Source organism: Pseudophryne corroboree, chromosome 6 (genome assembly GCF_028390025.1).
Source record: "Pseudophryne corroboree isolate aPseCor3 chromosome 6, aPseCor3.hap2, whole genome shotgun sequence".
Lineage (NCBI taxonomy): Eukaryota > Metazoa > Chordata > Amphibia > Anura > Myobatrachidae > Pseudophryne > Pseudophryne corroboree.
Window position 1 is genome coordinate 133,415,404 of NC_086449.1, and position 6,006 is coordinate 133,421,409.

A 6,006-nucleotide genomic window follows, 5' to 3' on the forward strand; every position below is an offset into this window, starting at 1 on the left:
CAGGGTCAAAAGCTCGACAGTAGAAAAGGTCGTCATCCAAAAAGTCAACAGAAAATGGTTGACACAAGTATTTTGTGTCATTTTGTATGTTTCACCATATATGAGCTAAATTAGTGGAAATTGTACCCTCGTGGGCTCGCTTTGCTCGCCACGCTTCAAGCAAGTTACTATTCCCAATCATAGTCCACGTGGATGGTAAATTATGAAAAGTTGGAAAAAAAACTTGTGTCAACCATATGCGTGTTGACCATTGTCATGTCGACCTTTTGAAACTGTTGACCTTAAGCACGGTCTACCTTTTACTTGTTGACCTTGTCGACCTTTTGCATGTCGACTATTTGGGGTTGACTTATTGACCGTCTATTTTTTACTGTAGATCTATATACTGAATACCATCATGTGATGGGTATTGAAGATCACTGGTAACATGTTGGTTTGTACTATTGACATATTGATTTAGTAATTTCAAGCTCCGAGATAAAATCTCTTTCTCACAACTTCTCTCTGTATATGTGCTGCACACTGATATTGGGATGTGTTACATAATAAATTACTGTATATTGTTGAAAGGTAATTTCTAGTCTTCGGAGGGGAAGTAAACCATGGAAATCTCATGTACTTGATGCATAGGGCTGAATATGCCATAGCAAAATTAAACCAGGAGGTTGTTAGTGCAGACGCCTTTCAGATGTTAGTGCTTCCCCTTTTACATGTTATTTTGGTGATGATGTTGTGTACAGATATCCTATTATAAATTATAGTGTGGTCTTCAAGGTTTATATTGGTCTTTTTGCCCATTTTAAACTTTCTAGAAACCCTCTCTCCTTCCCTCCTAATTTTGCTGCTTTTCTGTTTTCTGTCGTAGTGGTAAGAACATCTGATGAGATGAGCTGTCAGAAATACCTTAGTTGGGTGCACTCACCTTGACCAGTGATATATAGAATTGGGACCTGTCAGGGGATTTAACACATGCCGTCCAGGAGTGTAAAATATTGGAGAAATGTACACCAATGATTGAGTTTGTAATGCATGACTGTTTTGTTTTGTTTGTTCTTGTTGTCTGCTATGGGATTGGTATATTTTGTCAACATTCACAATATCGATATGAGATTGTTGACATGATCATAATACCAACATTGATGAAATATAGCCAGGATTAGAATGTCAACAAAACAGTGTGTCCCAGTGCATCGGCTTTCCTCACCTGGTAGCGGATATCCAGGAGTTCCAGAGATGTCTTCTGAGTGTGGGTATCACGGAGCTATTCCGACAGTAAGTAACCCTAACCAGAGGTATCACTGGGTCTTGTGACACCCAGTGCACACTCCATTATTCCCTCCTGCATGCTGGAAGTTCGCAAACCCCAAAATAGGGTCGCCACCAAACATAGGGGCATGGCCTCATGGGAAATCCCAATTGCATCACTCCAATGGTGTGCCTAGTGCCTGCACTGTCTTCTACTCCTCTGTGGCAGGAGCTGGTTCCTGCAGGAGAATGTCACGCTGCAGCACTTAACTCCAGTAGCTGCGGAGGAGCTGGCATTTTGTTTCCATAATTTTGATGGCCCACACCCCCATAATTACTCCACTGACCCTAACCCCTAACCCCTAACCCTGCACTCCTGCAGCCTAACTCTAATCCTCTGCGCCAAGCAGAATGTAGACATTTTACATGTTGATACTGTAAATATGGTGACATTCTGCATGTCAACATGTTCTACATCGATATTGCAATAATATTGACATCATAACTGTGGTGTCGACAATATGATTGTAGATATAGTGACTGCACCCTACTTGGCATAATACTACATTTTTATTAATATCAAATACAATCTTATATATTAAATTAATTGGTTTGTTTGTTGGGTTATGCATTTGGACATCCCTGCACCGATTGGAATGAAACCAATGCAAGGTGGTCCAGTTGGATCCTGGCCAGGTTTTGGGGGTTTAGGGTCCTAGTTGGACCTTCCATTGGTGTAAGCTTGGCAGAACTTTGACCAGGGGAGCCTGTTCTGAGCCTTCAACTGGATGGAGTTGGACGAAAACTTCACAGAGTGGTAACATTGTATCCCAGAAGACATTCTAGGGGACTGAGGTCTGAGTCGGACCACCCGTTGGTGTATGCTGGGCAGAACTTTGACCCAGGGAGCCTGTTCTGGGCCTTCCACTGGATGGATTTTGAGGAAAACTTCACAGAGTGGTAACATTGGGTCCAAGAAGACATACTAAATGGTTAAGGTCCTGCTCAGACCTCCCGTTGATGTACGTCTCACATAGGTTTGACACAGGGAGCCTGTTCTGGGCCTTCCACTGGATGGATTTGGATGAAAAGTTTAATGAACTGTAATAACTGACAAAAATAACCATAAATCAATTATATCTGACAGGAATGGATGTGGGCAGACAAAAAATACTGTGCGCCCAAAACCTTGAAATAGCAACATTGATATCAGAAGGAAAACATTGAACCCAACTCACAATCTAAATGTGATTATAAAATTGAACAAAAAGGAAAGCTGGGGGTTAGAGCTACTGCCGACCCCCCCCCCCCCAAAATAAATAAATATATATATATATATATAAAAATAAAAATAAAAAATAGACACCGGGCAGCCACTGCAAGGGTGTGATGGAAGAGATGCTTCTTGTTTTTAAATATATATATACAGAAACCACTGTGCTCGTCATTCCCGGGCAGGGGGGCAGTGGCCTGTGACCACATTGTTTAATAAGTAAAGAACAGAGAACTCAGCACTCACCATAGTAAACTGACTCACCTTAATACATAATGGGGTTTTAGTTTATGGGTTGATCAATACATTTAAGCTTGACATTGGACCACACCTGCGCATGCACCAAGGAAAGAAATTGGCAATTGCGCAAGTGCATGATCAGCCATACGCTTGCTGGTGGAATTCATTACTCCGAGCAGATTGAACAGGCCACATGTTACGAGGCAGCAAACCTAGCGGACTAGGGCTCCCATGACCTAGGAAAAGCCATGGGCATGTAGGCAGACTTCTTTACTTGGTCATAGAGTGGGAGCAGCGATGGGACGCTTGTTTCAGTATCTGGACTTGCATCCATGTGGTGACTGCAAGTCCATATACTAATGATGATGTCTGGGGAGTAATAACGTTCTGCAGGGCAGGCTTTTACATGCAGCTGCACGGATGCTCAGTATGCACCGGAGGATTCCTGCATTAGATTAACAAGAAAGTGGGGTTCTGCAGCTGAACAGGAAAGCGACTGTCCCTTTATACTTTACGCTCTGAACCTGAATCCATCTTTTATCAAACCTGAGAGTCTTTGGCCTTGATACATTTGTTTCCTAGTTTCCCCACATATACTACTGTGGGTGTGAGCTTTCGGTGTGAGTAGCTGTACAGGCTGAATTAGACATTCCGTGTATGTGCATTTCTACATCTACAAGGTAAGCACTAAGGCAGCCTGTACATCGCTGCTGTTATTCCCCTTACAGCTGGCAACACTGTCGGTCTCAGGGCTAAGTGACAAGATCCATTCTCCATGTGTCTGGACAAATCGGACAGCTCTGGCCATATGTCACTTGGGCCTTGGGGACTGTTAGTGTAGTCAGATGACTACAACAATGGCCTGAGTTCATCTGCCAATCGGATTGACCAGAAACAACTTTGGTCGGACTATTATTGGGAATCATGTTCCTTTTAGGCCAGCATTATTTTGGACAGCTACTGTTTAATACAACTGACAGCTGAAAGCCAGGTAGGACATGATTTGAGAGGTCACCTAAGCCAGTGGCTCCAGGAAACATGGACTTTTATTTGCATTACAACTGAAAAAGAAAGATGTTGATAAACCTATAGAAAACATGCAGCATAAATCACTGATATAAATAATATAAAGCTGTCATGGTAAGTGAATACAACAGAAAACCACATAGTCATCGTGCTGATGTTTCAGGCAGTTGTTGAACCACTTCAGTATTTCAGGTATTTCATTTAGCTTAGTACAGTAATTCATAAGCTGTCATATTTATTAATATATAACATGTATCTCATGTATTTTGTGTGGTTACTGGTTTCTTATCTCTCATTCTCTCTGTAAATCCCCCAGTATAACCTCCATGCGCTCTTGTAGGTGAGAATAATGCATTAGTTCTCACTTTTCTATTTATTCTCTAGAGTGAAATTCAGAGGTCATTCAATGTGTAGATACCATGTATTAACGGTTACCGTTGTCTCTTCACTGTCTTATTTTCTTTTCTTGCTACCCTACACCCTACAGTACCTAGCCACCGTATCTTCTCTTGCCTCTATACTGTGTCACTATACTATGTTGGTGTGACTATTGGACGAAACCGATGTTGCTGTGACTTCGGACGGAACCAATGTTGATTGCAAGAGTCAATGTGAATTGACGGAGCCGGGAGAGCAAGATGGAGCAGCAATGAATCTCACTGGAGTCAAAGAACTGGAGCACTCTTTCCCACGTAGCTAAGGCTGTGAACACAGGCCTGACGTAAAAGGTCCCTTAGGCCACTTGGATCTAGCATCTACCGTGAACACAGTGGCACTGGCAACCTGAGACTTCCTGTCTTTCCCCTTTTATCATCCCTGGCCAGCAGGGATTGCCTGTGGAAGTCAGCTCCGGATTGGCAGAGCTCTGATCAGCTGACTCAGATCAAGATGGCAATGTGCATGTCCTGGAGTACATGGGAGATGCCAAACCCCAACACTACCACCATGCTCCTGCCCCCTCAAGCAGTGCTCTGTATACTCCAATGAACCGCGGACTGCTGGGACCCTGCTGGACCCCTGATGCGACAGAATCTTAGGGCCCGTAGTTATGAGTAATGGAGACCCCGCTTGTCCCACCTGCGGCCTGTGACATATTATTATTATTACTAGAGAAAGCTAAAATATTTTTTGTATTACTTTGTTTGTTTATGGCAAAGTGAAATCGGATGCGGTTAATTTACTGTCTGTCGGGATCCCAGCGGTCAGGATACCGACGCTGGAATCCAGACATCCGGGGAAATGCTGGCATTCAGAATCCCGACCGGAGCCCAGGTATTCCCACTCGGGTGGTGGTCCACGCCACCACCCAAGGGGGAATAAAATAGTGTGGCAAATGAAGCTCGCCACCGGGACCGATGCCGGCTTTCCGGCGTTGGTCTCCTGACTGCCAGGATCCTGACCGCCGGTAAATCATAACGAACCCAGCAAAACTGTTCCTTTGAAAAGTCAACCCTTTGTACCCTGAAATCGCACTCTGCAAATGATCTTCATTTTCAACCTTTGTATGATTAAATATTTAGCATAATAATACAGAGAACATTTCAGTGACTACCATATATTACAGAAAGCATTGCATTGACCACCATTTATTACAGAGAGCATCACAGTGAGCACCATATATTATAGACATTACTGCAGTGAGTGCCATATGATACAGAGAACTACAATGAACACCAAATACACAGGGGATGCAGTTATGTTCCCAACGGACGGGATCCTGACAGTTAATATACCGATGCCGGGATCCCAAAGGATGCTGCAAGCCCAGCGTCTAAATCCAGACGCCGTGTCACATTATCGACAGCTGAAATCCTGAACGTCCATCCAGTGGGACGCATCCTGCTGCGCGCGGGGGAATGGGGGGTGATAGGTTTAGGCAGGAGAAGGGGTGTCAGGGTTAGGGTGCCGGACTGGGAAGGTTAGGGTTAGGGACCAGGGGGGGGGGGGGGGGGGGGAGGGTTGGGTTTAGGCATTTAGAAGGGGAGGTTACTTTTAGGCACTAAGTGGGGAGGGATAGGTTTAGGCAGTGGGGAAGGGAGGTTAAGGTTAGGCACCACCCAGGAGAGTTGGGGTTAGGCACCACCGGGGAGGGTTAGGGCTAGGCACCGCCGGGGAGGGTTAGGTTTAGACACCCACAAGGGAGGGTTAGGGTAGGGGGCAGGGGAGGGTTAGGGGACTTTAGAGGGGGCTGTGGGGATTCTGATGGACGGGATGCCACTGTC

General features: G+C 44.7%; 1 long non-coding RNA gene across 1 annotated transcript in view; it reads left to right on the forward strand.

Moving 5' to 3' along the window:
* LOC134936686 (uncharacterized) overlaps positions 1–5,255 on the forward strand; it is a 102,893-nt gene extending 97,638 nt beyond the window's left edge. The window contains exon 3 of the long non-coding RNA XR_010180535.1: positions 4,272–5,255. This is a non-coding gene — a long non-coding RNA (uncharacterized LOC134936686). The remainder of the gene's footprint in view (positions 1–4,271) is intronic.
* Positions 5,256–6,006: the final 751 nt, after the last annotated feature.